This window comes from Dermacentor andersoni, chromosome 1 (genome assembly GCF_023375885.2).
Source record: "Dermacentor andersoni chromosome 1, qqDerAnde1_hic_scaffold, whole genome shotgun sequence".
NCBI classification, from domain to species: domain Eukaryota; kingdom Metazoa; phylum Arthropoda; class Arachnida; order Ixodida; family Ixodidae; genus Dermacentor; species Dermacentor andersoni.
The window spans coordinates 156,989,527-157,009,720 of record NC_092814.1 but is presented as its reverse complement, the minus strand read 5'-3'; the positions used below and the strand labels follow the sequence as shown (position 1 = coordinate 157,009,720).

At 46.4% G+C, this 20,194-nt stretch overlaps 1 protein-coding gene and 1 pseudogene across 1 annotated transcript in view; both read right to left on the bottom strand.

The window, feature by feature from the left end:
- LOC129380785 (uncharacterized) overlaps nucleotides 1–20,194 on the bottom strand; it is a 215,359-nt gene that overhangs the window by 177,106 nt on the left and 18,059 nt on the right. The gene's annotated exons all lie outside the window — the stretch shown is intronic.
- Nucleotides 527–702, bottom strand: LOC126547478 (U2 spliceosomal RNA; annotated as a pseudogene).

Genomic DNA, 20,194 nt, shown 5'->3' with positions numbered 1-20,194 from the left:
CGCATGCAGTAAAACCCTTTAACATACGTCACTCAAGCGTAGCCATGATAAAGACGTCTGTGCCAGCCACTTCAGCTTAGGTCAATAGCACCTTCGCTGCCTTTTCATGCGGCGGATGCCGAGTTCGGCGCTCCTTGGTAGTTTGTTGCGAAAGTGGCAGGTTGCCGAGACTAATAGGCACCGCCCCGATCAACTGTATTTGTGAGACGTCACGAGGAAAACGGAGAGGAATAGGATCAATGGTCTCTTCGGGACTGCAGGCATCACAGGTAACGTTGTCAGTCCTCCACCCCTTCCCTCATTCTAATACATAAAGCAAAATGCTTCGTAAATGCCCGCTCTAAGAAGCCATACTCGAAACAATTCATTAAAAATTCCTATGGCTCTGAGCTCGTACGCTGCGATATGAACCGTATCTCACAGTGGGGGTCGGGATTTATTCAGAAACAAATTTCTATTGCAAAGCTGTATATGGCTAGGTTCTGGAAAAAATTATGTAGAGCCGTGTAGATCGAAAATTTCTCCCCAAACGTCGGCCGATACCGAAGATAGTGCAATACCAGGCCGGCCCGCGGCGGAGGCGAAGCAGGCTTTAAGCACCCGCCAACTTGCAAAAATGAGTTTAATATCTTAGGTCCAAACACAACCAGTATCAGATATTAAGATTATAAGAACAGATACTACACTTCGACCCGTGTCGATCGGCCATGTCTATGTTCACACCGCCCTCTCTTTGTCGGCGTTCCAAGCGCTTGCGTTTCTCCTTTCCTTCCGCTCTCCCGTGGTGGCAGTTCCGTAAGCATGCTGTCCGCCTGCACCGCGAGGCGGAAAGAAATGAAATGTCCATGTGGCCCCGATCCCGCAAACTTGTAACCTTTCACTAGAGCGACGGCCAGGTTTCAGAGGGAGTTTGTGGGGAACCACTTTTGTGTAGCCTGTGTCGTGTGTGACCACTTGTGGTTTTCGAGTGACCTCACAACCATTACTGCGCTGCGGGACGTCGACCAACGCACGATCGCCTTGGGTACGGTGAAGCAGTGTGTGCCCTGGGAGGGCGGTGAGGTGCGCGTTTGTTCTACGTGCCGGGATTCGTTAGTAAAAGGTGTCGTGCCGCGTTTTGCAACAATACATGGGTATGTATATATACCCTCCGGTGCCTCATCATCTTCCGAGGCCCAACATCGTGGAAGAGCGACTAGTCACGCCTCGCCTTCCATTTGTGTGCATACGGCGTTTGACGCACGGCAATGGACAGTCCGCCATTAAGGGGCACACATACACAGCTTCGCTCGTCGTCCACCTTCACAAGTGGAATGGCTCTGATGTTTTTAAAGCGAAAGCGTTACTGGCCACGAACTTGCGATTTCGCCGTGGTGGTGCTCCGAGGAGGCACATGACGTCACAACGCGCGCCTCGCCGCGTATATTTCTCTCTCTCTCGCTCCCTAGTCACTACTGCGCGTGCGCCACTAGTAGCACCGAGCCACAGGTGTTGCGCCGCCGCCGTTTGGTATGACGTCACACCGCGTTCTTCGTCGTGGCGCTCGCCTCCGCTCGCTGCGTCAACTGCGTCGCATGCCTGATAACATGTTGGAGGATTGAAAAGGAGAGCTCGCGTGCGCCGCAACCCCAGTTGAGGCGGCAGTATGGACGGCGACAATTCTGATAAGCAGGAGGAGGCCTGGAATCGACATCGGAACAAGATGAAGAGGCAACGAATCGCCCAGGAAACAGACGAACAGCACGCCGAACGACTGGCTAAACGCCGCAAACATAGCTAGACAACCAGACTAACCTGGACTTGCAATCAAGATTAACCAAGGCTAACCATACTATGCCTTAGCTTTCGCTACTTATATCCTGGCATAGCCGAACTAAGCCACTGCTAATTTTTTTTTCTTGAATGCGCAGAATGGCGTGTATGTCCGCGGTAGAACAGCCGTTTGCGGCTTCTGAACTATGTGCGCGAACGCCGCCCCTCCACAGTCATCGTGGCGCACAAATGACTGCCCGAAATGCTGAGCGTAAATATTGCGCTATATATATCTCACTGTTTAGCACGTCTGGCTCCCAATACCAGGCTACCGCACTGTTATGAGCTGAATCCCCAGTGGTGGTGACGAGCAAGAACGTGGGAACACAACGTTTCCTTCGTGCATCTATTCTCGAGAGCAGTGTGGCATATGCGCCATACCGTCTTCATGAGCTGACTGAGCAGCCTAGTCTGCATGCCTAGACAGTCTCGGACCTTCTGGATTGTTTCAATGATAAGCAACAAATTACTTTAAAGAGACGAAGTCACACTGCGAATAAAATAACCATCTAGAGAGAAATTAGACAACGTTATTGTTGTCTAACTGCACCAAATTTTTAATCTGCACCAAAATCTAAATACACGAGCGTTTTTTGCATTCCGCTCCCACCTAAATACAGCCGAAACGGCGGCGAATCGAGCTCGTGACGTTGTGCTCAACAGCGGGACACCATAGCTACTAAGCCACCACGGCGGGTGTCTTCTTTCTATATTTATTTATTTTGTTATTTATTTTTTGTTATTTGTTGTTTCCCCCTTGTCCTTGTAATATTGAGTAGCTTTCATTCTTCGGTGACTGCCTTCACCACAGAAGTAAAGTAGATAGTTATATGCCGAACCTATTCTTTTTTACGTTATCACTCTTCTCATTTGTTGAAGCACAAATTATGTGCATACAAGAGTTTTCTGACTTTGGACGTTTCCATTTCACCAGTCACCGTTAATGAGCCACGGACACGTGTCCGCAGGTATGCGCAGACAAGGCCCCCGAAGCCGTTATTTGAAGCTGCTTGCTTATTTCCCCCCCAGAACCGCTACTTCGTTGAAACGCAGTCGTGCCTGCTCAACTTTCAGTAATAGCGTGATTAGCAATGGCAGCCTGCAGTGTGTTTATTTGTTTGTAGAAGCGGGGGTATCGGCGGCTTTCCTTTCCGGCTTCTTAAGTTACATCAATATTATTCTAGTCCTGCGTTCCACGTTGCCTGCAGCGTGAAATGAGACGACTAATGCGACTTGTTAGCTGTTTTTCCTTCTTTTTTTTCTCTCGCTCTCTTGTTCTCTTTTTTTTTTTTTTTTTTGGCGCGGAAGCGGTGGTCATGATAGTAAGAAAGATGTTTTGTATAGCGAGCGCTGCGATATACAGGCTCCGCGATTTACTAAGCTCAGTAGACGGAACCCTTGCCGCTCTGTCACGTGATATCCCCCGACACATTCAGTTGCGTTGGTAAAGCTTCTAATTTCCCTGATGTCAACAACAGACGACCTGCACTCGGTATATAGAGGTTAATATACGTCACTACTGCCATAGTCACACAGTGCAGTTCAAAAATGATGAAATGCTGTATGAGGCACGCAGTATCTCTTACACTTATCGAATTTCGTCACCTAGACACAAGTGGCGCCAACGATCGTTTTGGAACGCGAAATATAATATAAATATATCTGCATACCTTCTTTTCAGCGCGTCAACATGCATTCGTGCATCATAAACGGCGTCCAGAGTGCACGCAGTCTGGTACTTCAGTAAAAAACGGTTAAAATGTTTAGTCAAGAGTACAGGCGTCTCGCTACTTGCGCGCCTCAGCAAAAGGTTTGCGATCGCAACACGTCTACACTTTACTTAGATTTATCCAGATGCGACAAGACGATCGCAGCTGTGATGAATAATCACGGACAGGATTTACGTATCAGAAATGTTTTGTGCAGACGAGCCCAGGTTCGCAATGAAAAGGTCAGGAAATCAGCGATATCGCAACGTGCACCCTGAAAGAGCTAATAAATATGTCTAATATCTTTCGTCTTTCTTTTAAAGCGAAGCTTTCTATGTCTTACTGATTCGTCTGTGAGCGTCGAAAACGCACTGCAGAAAAGCCAGCTTACACATCTGCGTAGAATACTACAGTTTACATTCGCAGTACCGCGCCAGCGTCGACTGGCCGGCTGATCAGTGCTTGATAATGGCGCGAAGCGACCAGCTCAACAAGAGTAGCGCATGTGCAAAAAAGTTCACTGGAAGCGCAAGTTGCGTCTGCTAGGCATGACACCACCCCTGTCGCAATTAACTGAGCTTCCCTGCTTATGGAAGACAGCAAGTACGCGTGAACACGGGCTCGTCCTAGGATCTGGAAAAAAAAAAGCCAAAGCTCTTTCTTAAAGAAAGATGGTCGAACGCAACGCTACCTAGACGAATTGTATATACATGCGTTGCAGTACGAGCCTCACGCAATGTATTCCCGGCAGTCAACATGGGTAGGCCACGGGTGCAGCGCACGGCAGAAGAGGCTGTCGTATGCGAACGTAAGCACGAGCGCGATCGTGACCGGAAGGCCGATCCCATGTATCGGCAACGGCATGCAGAAGCCGTGTGGGAGACGTTTGTGCAGTCGGGATGCCTACTTGTCTTGTGGCCGTCAGCGTGTACGTCAGACCGAACACGTCTCGTTGTGACGCGGAAACGTTCCTGGCAGAAACGATGAAGGCCTTAAAGCCGAACAGTACACCAATCCTCCTGTACGGTGACTTTAACATCGATGTGGCGAAAGAGCATGGCAAATGGATCGAGAGTTTCATGCTAGATCGCTACTCGTTGAAACTGAAGACGCTAGAGAGACCCACGACGCAACACCGTTCCTGCATTGATATCGCGTTTCCAAGCAGGCTGTGTCACGTTACGATGGCAGAGCTTCTGACCGTCTACCACAGCGATCACAAGGCAATACTGTGCAAGTGTAGAGTCGTCCGTGAAAGTGTGAGTGTGTGCGTGTAATCAACGGCTACATGATCTAAAGTAAAGGATATGCAACTTAACGAAATGTGTCTTCATTCAACTTCAACGTTCAAAAAATACAATCCTAAACAAGCAATCAAATCACATATGCATAGCGTCGAGTCGCTCAGCATTTCTTGGGTTCGTCACGTGGTTGTTGGCTTTGGAATCTGGTTCAGGTTGCATTGGGGGAAAGCCTCGCGTTCAACCATCTTTCTTTAAGAAAGGGGCTTTGATCCTTTTTTTTTCTTTCCCTTAGTCTTCTACTTTTCATAACACGCCCCCACCGCCTCCGCAATGATGGGTTCTTGAAGTCGTTTGCACTACCTCCAAAAGACTATTTTACCAACAGGTGGCCCTGGCAGCATTTTATGTGTCATCAATTTTTTTTTTATTTGAACACCGCCATCAGCAGTTTATACCTGGAACCTGAAATAATAACTTCTGAGAGCTAGATTTCACCCCTTCCCCTAAATTCAGTGACCGCGACATCAAAGCCAGTTCGACTGTGCGCGGACAGCCAGAATAAAACGCCTCATATGACGTGGGGCTACAGCGTTGTTGGCTTCCCTCTCTTATCGTGTTTAATGTAAGAACAACCTTTGAAATAGGAATAGCAACTTCTAACGATGAAAGGGCAGAACCTTAGCAAATGTGAAGAGAGACATGAACACACGTGAAGACGGCAATAAAAGAAATGGTATGAGTAAGTGGTGACTGTTATTTTGCTGGTGTGACACAAGGGAAACAATGTTGGGCGGCTACTCGTGTGTCGCTGTTTACAGAAGTTGATGCCGGTGCGAGTCCGGCCAGGCGCCCGCCACCGGAGGCTTCTGTTAACAAACGTAGGCGCCGATGCCACGCCCACGACCTTATCGTTTCTCAGCGCCTGGCAATCCCTGGAGCTTGAAGTGACGGAGACATAACCGCAACCACACTTCCGTTCTCCGCTTCCTATATTGCAACACGGATTCTGGAGGTGGTTAAATCAGTGCTACAGGTAGAGATGTTCCGGGACCACCCTGACATCTCATTTCCTTTGTATATGAGTGGTCTATCACCCGTGTGCTGCTACTGCATTGCGTGACGTGATGATCATGCCAGCACATTACATGCATTATTTGACAACTTGCGGCAGACTGCAGCAAGTATGGTCCGCTTTCTTTATTAGAGTTGAAAACTTCAGGCATACGCTATCGCAAAAAATTCACCCCTCGGCGGCCCTCGAAAGGCAACGACCGAGAAAAACCGGAGGGGGCTGCCACCCCAAAAGAGGGGCAGGCGCGGTCGACCAAAGGGAGTAGTGCGTCCGCGGCCGAAGTAGAGGCGCCACACGCCGCGAAAACGTCATGGCCGCGTCACGGTGACGCCTCCCTAACAGGGGAAGGCTAACCATTCTGCAGGCATTCATAACAAAGTTGCTTCACTCACTCACCCTCAGTAGCGTGTTAGTATTCATGGGCCTTAGACATCGGATCATTTGAGCGTCTCATTAAAGGTTAATGAACAAATATTTCAAGCACTCGATCCATCTACAGATTTGCACTGCACGGGTCAGCAGCCATAGTGCGGCATTTTAGCGACAATCCCAGGCGGTCTGTCAGAAGGAACCTCCACATTTATCGGGGCTGTTCCAGCAATGATCAGAAACATTCGTAACCATCTCCGTTCAAGTTAGCGGTCGCCTCAGCGGTGCGTCACGGGTTAAAGTATTCTGCTTTCCACAGGGAAGCAGCGACCAGAGATCGTACTTCACTGCAGAACAGCGCTACAAGAACAGCAGCAAGTTCGAAGAAAGCCCGCGATAAAAATCTCTATGAACCTGAAATGCCATCGCGACTCAACTATACGAAGGTTTGCGTTCTGTTACACTGTATTTCACAAGGATGGTGAACTGGGCGAGTTGGGCGTATTTTTTAATACCTTTTTTTAGGTTTTTTTCGCTGATAAGCTCATTTATATGTATGCATATATCACGTTTCGTTTCTGATAAAGTTTGAGTCGATAAACAGCGCTTGTCCCGTCCTTCTCTTGCTTTGTTTGCTGTGCGTCGATATCAAGGACACTACGACTCTACCCGTGCGCCACCCTTCCTGCACGTCTCGTGTAGTTACGGCCTCGGCTGCTCCGCCTGTAACCGCGCGACACGTGAACCGTGGGTGGCAGCACACGCGCAGAGGGGGGAGACGTCCCACACCGACTCCTGGGTCTGGCCGCGAACAGTACGCTCGTGACCACGCAGAGGAAGACGATGAATAAAGAGTGCACGTTGCTACAAATAAAAAAGGTGAACAGCTTGCCTCTAACTGGACATGGTTGTGTTCACGCCATTCTAAAGGGGTGAACTATGCATGTAATAGTCAAAGCGGTCAATGTGCGAAGACAGAAGTGCTGCAGCAGAAAGTTTACAAAAACCGAATGTTTCTGGTACAAGAGACTCAAGTATAACTTCAAGCATGGCCTAAGACTGCTAGAACACATTGTTCTTCAGAAAGTTGTATATTCTATTCATTAACCAATCGAGGACGACACGCTGATGCGCCGTATATTATCATTGAACCCAGAAACCTGGAACCGCGTTTATGACAGTACATCAAAACATATCAAACAATGCCCTCCACGATCGAGGAGCTTGAAAAATGAGGCAATCCGAAGGACTCGGTTTTTCTTTTTCCTTTTTTTTTAGTTACAGCCATATGCAGACGAGAGACAATGAGGCCAGAGAAAGTATAGGCGGAAACAATTTTTATGTGTATCTTAAATGTTGAAACATAAGAACAAGGCAAATTAAAGTTGAACGAAAAGAGAGCTTGCTGCCGGCGGGGGCACACCACAGGTCTTCCGCACCACTCGTGTGGCGCTTTACCAATTAATTTACCGCGGCTTACTACTTCTACATTTAAGTTAAACATAACAATTGTCTCCGCGCATATGTTTCCGTTTCTTCATTGTCTGTTTTCTGCACATGGATGTAATTAACAGTTATGAGGACGTACAGAGTGGAAAATTATGCTTAGCAACTCGATTTCTACGCAGTAAACACTATAAGTAGTCTAGCAGCCATCGCCATCTTCCTCGGCCGCCTTTTATATATGACGCGCTCCGGCGCGTGTGTTTCGTGCCTCGTGCTGCGACGTCAGAAGAATAATAAAAAAAAAAGTTTTTTTTTTCTTTTCTTTTTCGCCTTTTGCCATCAGTCCGAGCGGTCCTCAGGCGTTTCGCGCGCTGACTCACACATTGTTGTAGTGGACGTAACCTCGGTCCCTGTAATAGCGTTGCAATGCACCGGAGAAACACCCGTCACGGCGGCTCAGTGTACACGTAGATACGGAGGTCTGCTATACTGAGAACGAGGTCGTGGGTGGGATTCCCAGCCCCAGCGGTCGCATTTCGATGGGGCCAGAAGGCAAGGACACTTGCGTGCTGCGCTTTGAATGCACGTTAGAGAACCTCGGGTGATTCAAATTAAGCCTGAGCACTTCACCATATGCCGTCTTTTATTACCCGTGAGTGGATTTCGGCCGTTAAGCCCCATATATTAAAGCTAGGGGTGTGCGATTATTTGAAATTTCTAATACGAATGAACTAGTTCTTAATATTCGATTCATGTTGGTTTAGAGAATTTACAATTCGAAGTTGTCTAATATTCGTTTCTTTCGAATAAGTAAGAGATAAAGATACCCTTTGAAGTCTCGAGGGAGAGAAAGAGATATTGACGAGAGTGAAGGCTGTTCAGAATAACTCTGCAGCAGGAGAGCTGCGGCTGTCGCGTAGGTGCACCAGTTTCTGCGTGGGCGCTCGGGACAGATAACACCTGCTCAATCATTTCCAGTCATTCGACACACGGAATGTTCCAGCTAACGTTAGCCAAGCTCTTAAATTAAAGTATGTACGAGGACGCAACCAATGGTATTTTGTCAGCAGTGACTTACCTCACCAGAAGGATGCTATTCTTTCGTAATTCAGATATCGATAATTAGATGACAATAATTAAGGAACACATTTATTACTGACTTGAGGGGGCGAATTTTGATAGAAAGGTAATAATTGTGTTTTAGAACACCCGATTCAGTTGTTTTCAGCGTGCTATGTCTGGCGTAATTATTTTTACGGCGTTGTAAAGAAAATGCGCGAAATATGAAAGCTAGCGTCGCATGATTACGCGTCCGCGCGCCGCGACACCAGCGGTCTCAGGCCTTGCTCGGAAGAAATAACGCTGCTCAGTGCCTGGCTCGGCGGCCACATGAAGGTGACTGCCGTCGGTCAGCGCGAACTGCAAGCTGTCTTCTCCGCATGATGCGTGTCGCCAAAGCAGTGAAAAGCAGCGCACAGGAGGAGGACAAAGGCATTGAGCAGAGTTCATTCGTGCGAATAACGCATGGGACCGCCGGTGTCCCGGCGCACGGACGCACAATCATACGTCTATTTATCACATTTGGCACGTTTTCATTATAACGCGGAAAAAATAATTACGCGACACATGGCACACTGAAAACAACTGATTCGGGTGTTCTAAAACACAATTACTACATTTCTATCAAAATTCGCGCCCTCGGCTCAGCAATTAAAAAGTACGTTAATTATTCTCATATAATTTTTGATAATGCAATTATAAAAAGAATTCTACTAGTGCTATACGTCACTGCTGACAAAATACCGTTGGTTGCGTCCTGGTATAGTCTATATTTTCTTTTTAAGAGCTACGCTAACGTTAGCTGGGACACCCTGTAAATATATTGCTTTTAGGCAGCCTATATACCAATATGTTGTTGCTTATTTAGTCATAGCATGCAATTTATTACATGGATAGTCTCACCGAGTTTGCAAAAAGTGGGGCGTTCATAAAGCTTGTTTGCTCTCTCTCACCATGTTTGCATCCCTTTAAAACAACGTGTGGCACCGTAACATCAAACTTGTATCCTTCAACAAAGACAATACTCTACGTGTATCTGGTGATGTGCTGTTACATGATTTTATTACTGCCATTGTCATGGTGCGCCAGATAATTGAATGAAGCTGTCTTTCACTTACGAGCTCCTCATTCAATTGACTGGACGTGCCGTTTCAAACGGTATTACATACATGCATCAAATAATGGAAATTAACATTTATTTTAACAGACAGAGTCTACGTAAATTTTATATTTAACTTTTTTAGAAATAAAGAAGTATTCGATATTCAATTTGTAGATAGTTTTTCTCGAATATGCGCATTGAATTTAATTCACAGATTTTACTACTTGAACGCTTCTATTTAAGATATTTAAATTTCTCACAGGGAGGAACTTACCAACTGTTCATTTTTCTCGTTCGTTCGCGTTGCCAAATTTATTGCCCTTCGAAAGAGTGAAGAATAAAATCGCATTATGAATTTGTGGTAGCATCATGGGCAAAATGAAACTAACGGTCACATTATATACAGAGTAAAGAGAGAATCAAAAAAGGGCCAAGCATTCCGTCTACCTATGAGGACCGTGCTCCTGGTCACAACCGACACATTGAATATCACGAAGCGTTCACAAAAAAAAAAAAAAAAAAAGAGGGGGAGCTTGAATATTTGTTTCCCGGGAACTCTTGATGGGCTTGTTGAAATCATGTCATATATCACCGTCACTTCTGATGGGGATTAGATTGTAACGTCTACGACAGTGTTATAACTAACGTGAAGCCTCTTATCAGGCGCCTCAAAGCAGGCTGCAATATTTGATAAGTTGTTTGACGACGCAACACCGGCTGCTTTCTTTGTGATTACCAATATTGGCGCCGCTGCTCACTGAAAACTGCATTTCTCTTTGCTTGAGATCTCACGAAGATGTACTACGCCAATTTGCTCCTGCTGCTGTTGTTATTATTTTCGATACCACTCTCGTTTTTTTCAGAAGCTGTCAAACCTAGAGTGATGAGGGTCAATTATATGTTCTGTCTATGTATGTCATAGCTCTGTACCCAAACGCAGCTGACATACTTACCCATGTTCAAAAACTCGTTTACAAATCACCACGGAATCACACTTCCGGCGCTCCCTTTTTTTACAGTGAGATCGAGCCGGACGGCAGTGGACGTTGTTACTTTCAAGTCAAAACACCGGAAAGTGTTTATTCGCGTTCTTTTTCTTTTAATAGTGGAGAACCCTTGTATGCGAAGGCAAGTTTTAAACATCGCTAGAGTGGCAGCGGCGAGAAGCGGTGTCATTGTGCATAGTAGTGGACTAGAAAACAGCGCTTGATTAAAGAGTTCATCATTTGAACTAGTGTAATTTATTTTCTTTTTCCATTCAATACTACCGAGGCGAAAAATGAGCAAAAAAGCGAACCTTTATGGCGTATTCTCGTGACTTGGAATTAATTTGACGGTGACGCGTTCGCCTAACGAAGTGAAAGAGGGAAGGCATCGTATAGGTAAGAGGAAAGACAAACAGATGGGCGAAGCCGTCGATATAGAGTATTTATTCTGTATATCATTCCAGATATTACGTGCGAGCGCCGACAAAGGACAGCATCCTAAGAGTGTGTACCGTATTACAGACCTTTGTCCAGAAAGCCTGGCTTGCTGGTAATAAGTTGAAGATAAGCCACAAAGTGAGAGAGAGAGAAGTCGTAAAACGCCGAAACACGAGAGGTTATTACCGCTCGGCTGACTCCTCCCCTCGGCACGCGAAAGGCAAGAGCAGGCGCGGGTCGCCCGTGGTTAGCCCATTGATCGGGCATCCGGGGCGCTGGCCGCCCAGCGGTTAACGGCATCGATTTGGGGCCTAGACGGCCTTTAATATAGGTACGTGCAGGAGAGAAGGAATACTGGCGCGCATTGGTTATTAAAAATGTAGGGACGTTCGGGCTCACTGTAAAAGGAAGAGAAAGTAACGCAGAGCACTTCACCACACCCCGCCATTGGAGGGAGACCATCCCTTGCCGTTGGGCGTGGAGGGGGAAGGCCTGGGTTTTCGTCTCACTGCCTTCCGCAGCGTAGGACTTTGCGCTGTTTTTTGAGCCTTTAATATTGGCGCTTTTCTTTCCTGTGGTTCACTTGGCTATCGTTGCATGGTAGGCTGCGAGTTGAGATATATATATATATATACATATATATATATATATATATTCTCGTGTTTGATTGATAGATATCGCGCACGAGCCCCTATGCCAATCTACGAGGGGCGCGAACTCCGCGCAATTGTAGCGCAGAGACTAGAAACCAGACAGTGAGATGTTCTTCTATCGCGGCTGCTCGACTTCCAAGTGCGTGACAACGCTATGAGATGCAGCGAGCGCCCTTCAAAGCCGCGCTTCATGCCTCCGGGCGTCGTCACCGCCTGGGGACAGTTTGCTCAGAGCCGGCCCGCAAGCCGGCTCTCGATTTAACTCGTCAAGTGGCTCACAACACCCCGAGCGAGGTGCTCGTCAAACCTGTCCGTGGGCATGTGGAGGGTTGTGCAAGCACAGAACCTTGTTACGTCTTCGCCGGATAAGATGACAGTCTTCACTTCGGCAGCACGGACACGCTCCGAAGTCTATGCTTTGCTCTCCTTTCCGCCATCCCAGAAGGTCAGAGTAATGAAGTGCAGCCGACGGTGAGTCGCGTTCTAGGTGTATGTTTATTTTTAAACGAAGCGAGCGCTGTAATACTCCGCCCAGCGAAAGTACATAACTCGTGCGAAAATCTTAAGATTTCGCAGCCACACTTATCCGCTTCATAGTTGAGCGAATAAAGAAATCATTGGGAACATAACTCGTGCAGACAGACCATTCTTTATTTGTTTTCAGAGGGATATCAGATAATTTTTTAATGTACTATTTAACTTCTTAAATAATTACTATACGGCGCATATCGCAATTTACGAATTGTAGCCGGTGAGCTTGCAAGACGTATCCACTTGAATTTCCAGAATAGCAACAGTTTCGAGATATTTCCCAAAGTATATGTAACGAAATACACGGGCGTTCCAGTTACTTTGGTGCTTTAATGCATAAATAGCGTTTTGTTAAAAAAAAAATGTAAGGGGAACAACAGTGCATTTTCACGGCGAGTTTGGTGGTGCATGTCTCCAAATTGGCGTCATTCTGGAAATTTATTCCAAGTGGATACGCCTTGCAAGCTCACCGGTTATAATTCGTAAATTGTAAGATGTGCCGCAAAATGATTAATTCACAAGATAGTTAGTCAATTTCGTTAATTAGTCCTATATGTGCTTAAATTTTTTCGTGAAAGTAACGTCCGCCTCTTTGAATAATCCATGGAAAGGACTTCAATTAAGTTCTCTGCAACAGCCTACCTTGAAAAATTCTGTAAAACTTAAAAAAATGATCACCGTGTATTGTAAAATTGAAGCTGCACAAATAACTATAATTTTTGGAATTTTATGCGCCAACACCAAGGTCGATTCAAATAGGTCGCGAAGCTTCGGGCGAAAAGCGATTCAGTACAGATTGTCACCGACATCAACATGGGGGGTTATGGGAGCAGTGAATGATGCGCGACTATGTTTGGAGGGAACAAACATTGGGAAAGAAAAACTCGTTTTTTTAATTCAAAGAGACACAGTTAGATTCATTCAACGAAAATAAAATTCCTAGGCAATTTTATATATTCGTGACGAGTTAAGAAAATACAAGTTTAATTTTATTACTAGTAATAAATGCATTTCTTTTCAGCGCCCATCGCTACAGGGGGCGTTCACGCCACTATCACTCGCAATGCAATGCACGTCTTGAAATGGGCAGAAAGGCGCACTCGTAAAGTTCACTTGTTGAAATACGCCCCCCTCACAGTTTGTGCTTTCTTGCTTGTCGAAGTTTGTCTGAATTTGGTGACGCGGGTAGCTTCATCGCTTCTTAATCTGTTCAGTCAAAAGTAGTGAGTTACGACCGCCAGATAATTGTGTAGTTGTTTTCGCGCGACTGCGCTGGCCGACGGGCTTGGCATCCGACAATAGGATCAGCACTCTACACCTAAAGCTTTCGTCGGCCTCCAAAGAAAGTATGTTCTGTGCAGGGATGCGATTTCGACAACCGTACGGCTGGCCTTTTCCTGCATCGCTTTCCACGCTGAAAGCTCGAAACGCCCATCAAGTCGAATGGCGGGGCATTTGAATATATAGCTCCAAATGAAGGACAACAAAACAAATTTCGCGCCTTCGAAAACAAAATGACGTCACTTATGGTTTTAACGGACGTGGCGTCACATTATTTTTTCTTCCGCCGGAAGTGTTCCCACCACATACAGATGGCGCTAAGCCCCATGAACCGCCGATGGACCGCCATGTTTTGAACGTATGGGCTCCTATGGAATCTTCGCTACCACCTATATTTACCTTGCCGAAACCACGATATGAGCTACGCCGTAGTGGGGGACTCGGGGTTAATTTGACCACCTGGGGTACTTGAACATGCGCCGACTGCACGGGGCACCAGTCTTTTCGCATTCCGCCCCCATCGAAATGCGGCCGCCGCGGCCGGGATTTGAGCCCACGACCTCCAGCTTAGCAGCGCAATACCAAATCCACTACTCCACCACGGTGGCTCGAAGCCGCACTATTAATACGCTTTATTGAAGGCCAAATCAGTTTGCAAGACAAACGGAAAACACACATAACATGTACATCGCTAAAGCGTACGTAGAGAGGCCGCAGCATAAATGGTCTTGGTACTGCAAGATGCCTGCAAGGTGCTGAAATAGCCTTTTAATAAATATATATACACGCCCTCGACCAAGGCATGTCTGCATAACAAGGTCATGGGACTTGTGTTATCTTGCGTTATATTACCACGTGATCGCCGGCCAGTCAAAATCAGATTAGTGCTTGCATCGGGGCTACAGACACGATTTTTAAGTCCGTGGAAGAATCTAAGCATTTCTAATGAGCACAGCAAAAGGTACTTGGGCGATTTAATTGACATCATTGCTTTTGACACAAGGAATACAAATACTGCACTGAAATAAAGAGGCTGTGTGGCTTGAGGCAGTTGTCATCTACAGCTGCACTTGTTTCCCGAGCGGCTTCAGTTTACTCGCCTAGCTGAGAGGTGATGGCCTCCACTTATGACATAGGTGGAACGCATCACCCCTCAGTTGTTGATCCTACGTGACCAAGTATCAAAAGAAAAAAGGAAAGCGTAAGTCACTGTCGTGCGCTTGCTTTCTTGTGGCCAACTGACCAACTGTGTCAAGCAGGAAGCGCCAGCCTTTTTTGGCAGGGTGCCAAGTTACTGAACTTATGCAAGCATGTGTCACGAAAGTTTGTCGTGCTGTCGACATAACCCACCCCATCGCATATCCGTACAAATACCTTCCCAAGCTTTCAATATCTGTGCACCTGCTTGTTGCAGCAAAGAGATTTCGCAACAACGTCTTCGCAATTAACGATCCGGGAGGCTAGCTTTATTCGGTTATTTCTCAGTTCAAAAGCTTCGTGTTTTGTTTCCACTTCCTGATACCAGTTTTAAGGATTACGTTTATTTCACCTAAAAAGAAAATGACCGCACGCCTGCCTTGCAAAATAAGTCCCCCCGAAAGCGCTCGTACCTGCTCGCACTGTGAACATAGCGCCAATAACAAAATTTTCCTTACCTCATTCATCCCATAAATATGGGTCCTCCAAGACAGGTACTTATACCAGCTACATTTTCCTCTGACTTGCCCAACCGCGGAGTACAACGCTAATGAAACACAGACCAAAGGGCACGCACTTTTCACGGTTGCTCTTTGTAAATCGGCGCTCTCCGCAGTGCCTTCAGCAACAACATCAGGTGTAAAGTGTACAATCAGTAATTTGGTGCAGTGCGTGCGCTGAAAATCTCGACGTCTCACCCGTTGTCGTTAGTAACCTTACCTGCCGAACGCATCGTATGCTATCCGCTCCTTCTTTGGATGCTTTACTTTGCCTGGTCGGTGTCACTCATCATGAATGGATAGCTTCAACAGCCACCCCATTGTTTTGTTTTTTGTTTTGCGTCAATCGCACAGTGCTAGTAGGAGTGTTTCGTTCGCAGACGCCGATGTGTCTGGTGCGGAGTCATGCGAAATCACGTGAAAGTGGTCGCTGTCCGCAAAACAGATCGACCGAGGATACTGCTATAGAAATGGCCGATCAAGTTTAGGAAAGCACCACTTAGCAGCTCAGATCAGTTAACAGCAACACGGGAGTGCGTAGCCGACGGTGAATCATTGGCGCTGTCTGCTGATAACCACTGGCGCTAAGGGCGGGGATACGAAAGCGTTTCGCGGAAACGCAGCCCTCAATGCTGGGTTCATTGCGCCGCTTCAGTCTTAAGGAAATGAAAAGCGACTTTCGCGTGCGATGGCTCGATTCCGACGAGCGGGCATCACGCGAGTTCTACGTCATGTGTGAACGATGCATCCACGAATCAAACCACTTCGTGCAAGTGCCGCTATTCGTGTTCTTCCTATGCTGCCCGACAACGGGCGCTGGATTTTCGTGGCACACGTTCTACGCTCGCCAATAGCGCCATGGAGTTATCATGAGACGGCGCGTATGGCACAGTCACCCATACGCCCGCATGTTGCATGTTGCTATATGAAATCGCTGTGTACGTCATTGAGAATCAATGTGGACTACGGCCCCCCTACGGTTATTACCACTGCGTCATCATCATTTTCTACCCTCTCTTGATCTCATATTCCCATAAGTATTCTCAAATCGTGTACTTTACCATTTCGGAACACCCTATACCATCGACTTCTACTAACCCTTACATGCTCCAGCAATCACCTTCAACTGCGGCCAGCCTACAAGTCCATATTGCGACAACTATGGCGTTACGTAGACGCATGAGCAGGTTCTACTTAAATTCAGAGCATACGAAGAGATAAAATCCCGATGCCAGGAAAAGATGGATGTACTCCATCAACCTCCTTTGACCATGAGGCATGTATTGGATCTATGGAATTATCACCCACCTCAACGATGAACACATGGCTTCCATTTTTGTTTTATTCCTTTGCTCTATTGGCTTTCTCACAAAATTTCACTCCGCTAATACATATTCTTAATGTGCCCATCCAAACCAACTAAGATCCGGCCTAAGGACTACCTCTGCTTGCCTATTCAAGTACAGCGTAACATGTAGGTGGACATTAACGGGCACATTCTATTCATTCCAATATTTTTCCGTTGTGCCATCTAGATACCGCATTACTCCTTTTACAAATCAGTTCCTCCCCAGCACTCAACCCATGCATTGGACGCATTGTCAGAAGACCTAACTGAAAATTCGATTTCTCGGCATCTAAGTTTTTGAAATTCCGCAGACATTTATTAGCATTTATTATCTTTGGAAAGTTCTGCACTTATCGGCATTTATTTTTCCTTTTTTCTTTTCTTTTAGAGTGCCGCCTTTCTGGAATCTTGCGGTCCTCTGAAAAACTGCTCACACTTATTTTTATTGGAAAGAAAACAGTAAAACAAAAAAAAGCTTTATTGTGATAAAGGAATTAAAGAAAATAATTACACTAGAAATTTGTTAACATATACATACACATATGTATGCAGAGATTTTCGTCAGAGAGCTGGCAGCGCTCACTTCTCTTTTTCATTCTCACTTTGGAAACGCTGCGCTCCCAGTTGACGACGGAGCCACTAAGATCGGTACGCATTCTAGAGAAGGACGGATATCGACTTTGGTCTGCACTGTGTAGAGCACATAGTCCGCAAATTCTTCAGCGTCCCTGTCTTGCTTGCCACCACAGAGAATGGCGAGGACACGCAGGAAGAGCGGGAAGGAATTTACGCGCACAAAGCTCCCTTATACGATCCCCACTGTAAGGACGCGGTTGGAGAGGCCACCGATATTCGGGCGAGGATTGGTCGAGGCAGGCAAAAAGGAAAACCTGCTTGTCCAGTAGCCCCACTCATGTTGTGTGGACCCAGTATGACGCGCCATGACTAATTCCTAAATTCGGCACCTTTCGGTTTAAACCAAACTCCTAAAATTACAAATCGGGAGGCGATTTTCGGCGTTCGCCGGTAAAAACCGAAAACTCCCGTCCCTGAGTACATAGGCAAAGCCAGACCAGTGAGTAGCCAAACAAAAGCTTCGCTGTAAAAATAAAACCTCTGGTATGAATTGATTCAACGCCCCTCTTGAGACGAAGTCTTCCGAGGCTAACTGAGTAAACCTTTTTTTCCGGCAACATCTGCTACCCATCGCGGTCACACAGACATTGTGTTAACGGTATACCTCGAAAGGATACTCCGCGTTGTTTATCCAGTGAAATTGCGCGTAGTGAGTACCACATTTATCCTAACCTTACATGATGCCCTAAGGGTCCATGGAACTCACACTAGCCTCGTGGATGAATAGCAACAAATATAGTTAACGCAATAGTGTTCGGCGCACGATCAGTAAAAAATGTGGTCATGTTTACGTAACAAGACGTACCCAAACTGGCTCCGTACGTAGGCGCGGCTCCGGCAATGAACATTGTACGTCACAGGGGCACACTGCAACACAATACTGTGATGCAGTTTGCGCGTTTTAATAAACAGGCATTTCATGACGAGCTGGTCCTGTGTGCGTAGTGTACGCACACCTACAGAGGAAACTTCGCTGACGCAGGCGTCATAGTGTATGCCAGTGGTATTCAAGAAGCACAGCACATCTACTTGGTAGCCTGAGCCATTCGCTAGTATCGAAGTTGAACTGATAGGCAGTGAGACAGAAGGTACTCTATAGTTTCGTCACACTCGCAATAATTCCATGCGGCCTTGTTGGCTATTCCGATGGGGGAAGACGAAGCGCTCCCAAACGACAACCCCCCCTCCCTCCCCTACATTCTCTCCTACCTAGTTCCGCGATGGGAGAGTCCGGTTGGGGCATGAATGAATGAATGTTTTATGTTTTATGGCGCAAGGGCCAAGTATGGCCAAAGAGCGCCATGTCCGTGTTAATGAGTTTGCAGTGTAATCATGAGTTCTATGAAGTTGGTGTGACGTGGCTGTAGAGGGGCTTTAAAAATGGTCTCGCTGAAGTGCGTAAAATCTGTATAAGATTGTGGCGATGACTTATGACGTGTACTATGAACATTAACACGCATTTAAAAAGAATGATATGATGTCTAAAAATATATCAGGTTATATAAGATATGCTAGAGCACTACTGCCTCCTTAGAGCCCTTGAAACACAAGGGCCTGGAGGCATGGGCAATTCAAAACAATTATCGCAGCGGCATCCTCTGGAGCGAGGATGCTCTACGAATTTAATGGGCTTATAACGTGTAGAACTACATCCTTTAAGAAGTCGAGGACTGCCTTGGTGTTAAAAAGCGGTTCCTTACCAAGAAACATAGCCGGGTGTAGAGGGGTGTAATAACGGTATGCAAGCGGAAAATGTTTCTTTCTTTCAGGTTCGGCTTTCCGACACTCCAAGAGGACATGGAGGACGGTCATGGAGCACAGGTTGGAGGTTCACTTCCAGTAAGTAGAAAATGATGGGTCCCAAATGTGTGTCCTATTGTGAGGCGACAGAATAGGACATCTGTTCGCCGAGATTTTGTTGGGGAGGGCCAAAAACCTAACTGCGGCTTTATAACGTGCACTTTATTATTTATTTCTGCGTACCACATGCGTTGCCAGTGGTTTCGCAGTTTTTTTCGTATGTACGGTTTCAGATCTGTGAGAGGCACCAAAGCAGTATTATTAACAGCAGGGGGTGCAATTGACGTAGCCATCTGGTCTGCCAGAACGTTACCTTCGATTCCCCTGTGGCCAGGTACCCAGCATGTGATGATATGCTGGCTAGATAGATAAGCTTTGCACAGGTCGGAATAGACCTCAGTAAGTACAGGATTTTTATGTTTGTAGGGTGACATTAAGGCCTTCACCACACTTAGGGAGTCTGTATATATTACGGCTTTTTGGAGTTTTGATTTCTTTATATGCTTTACAGCCGACCATAATGCGTAGGCCTCTGCCGTAAAGATACTTGTTTCTGGATGTAGTACATCAGATTCCGAGAAGGATGGACCCACGGCTGCATAGGATACTCCGGCATGTGACTTAGAAGCGTCTGTGTAGAACTCTGTGCATGAGTGCTTGTACTGAAGTTGTAGGAAATGCATTCTTATTTCGACCTCTGGAGCGTGTTTTGTGACTTTTAGAAAGGATACGTCACATTCTATCACCTGCCACTCCCAAGGGGGTAAGAGCTTGGTTAGGTGCATTAAGGGAAGCTCGAGGAGTGGGACATGCATTTTATCGCTAAGCTCCTTCACACGCAGCGAGAAAGGCTGTCTTATAGACGGACGATTGCGGAAAAGTGTAGCACACGTCATATCAGTAACGGTATTAAAACATGGATGTTCAGGATTAGAGTGCACTTTAAGGAAAAATGTAAAGCTGATGTATGATCACTGCAAGTGGAGCGGCCACTCATTCGATTCGGCATAT